At 45.5% G+C, this 923-nt stretch overlaps 1 non-coding gene across 1 annotated transcript; it reads left to right on the top strand.

The window, feature by feature from the left end:
• Positions 1-219: 219 nt before the first annotated feature.
• On the top strand, positions 220-301 carry trnaf-aaa (transfer RNA phenylalanine (anticodon AAA)). The gene has a single exon. It is a non-coding gene; the product is annotated as a tRNA-Phe (tRNA).
• Positions 302-923: the final 622 nt, after the last annotated feature.

The raw sequence follows: 923 nt of genomic DNA on the forward strand, positions 1-923 counted from the left end.
GCTGAAAAGAGTCTGAGAAGATAGCCTCAGCTTACTATTGATTTTGATCCGGATTGATGGGCTATCATTATCTGCTGCGAAATTGATATTGTAGCCGGGCACATCCACGCAGCCGTGCGAGTCCGAGAGGGATCATGGAACCCTTCTCACGTGACTTTCCATCTGTTATCATGCAGGAGCTCAATTAGAAATGCAAGAAGATGGGGAAATGGCGCCCCTGGTAGTGTGGCCGAGCGGTTTAAGGCGCTGGATTAAAGCTCCAGTCTCGACAGGGGCGTGGGTTCGAATCCCGCCACTTCCATATCAACTGCAACGGCACAGCTGGTTGAAATGCTGTTTCTACCCCTGATGTACTTCTGTTCAGAACAAAATTTGATTTGCTTCCCGGGTAATTAACTCTGGAGTGGGAAAGTGCCAGTTTGTCTCTGCTGATGATCGTGTTCGCCTCCTGCGTGGAAAGTTGCAAACAGCTCTACTGTTGCTTTATGTTCCAAGCATGTGGAGATTTTACTGGAACAGAATGGAGACTGCTATTTCATCGCTGTTGTGAAACGAAGTCCTGCGGTAAGTCGATTCATCGTTATTTGGCTTTCTGGAGAATGGGAAAATTGTTCCGATGAATTTTGATGTCATATGTTATTGAATTTCTCCAACTTCCTTCGTTTCCGTCCCGGAGACACCGGAAGGGAAAGGTAATCTAACCGGAATTGGTGAAATTCACTTTTTGTGGCCCATTCTTATTATGTTCTTTCTTTCTCTCTTTTCAGCATTGTCTGGGAAATGGTGGTGCACTGAGGCTCCGGTATGATTGAAAGACTAGTTTGGAATTGCCCTGTTGTTAGTTGTGAGATTACTTTATGGCTCATGCCCTCGGAGTGTCTCACATTTAGCATTCATGCTCACTGTATCTGAAAATGCATTTG

This window comes from Hemiscyllium ocellatum, unplaced genomic scaffold, assembly GCF_020745735.1.
Source record: "Hemiscyllium ocellatum isolate sHemOce1 unplaced genomic scaffold, sHemOce1.pat.X.cur. scaffold_294_pat_ctg1, whole genome shotgun sequence".
Taxonomy (NCBI): domain Eukaryota; kingdom Metazoa; phylum Chordata; class Chondrichthyes; order Orectolobiformes; family Hemiscylliidae; genus Hemiscyllium; species Hemiscyllium ocellatum.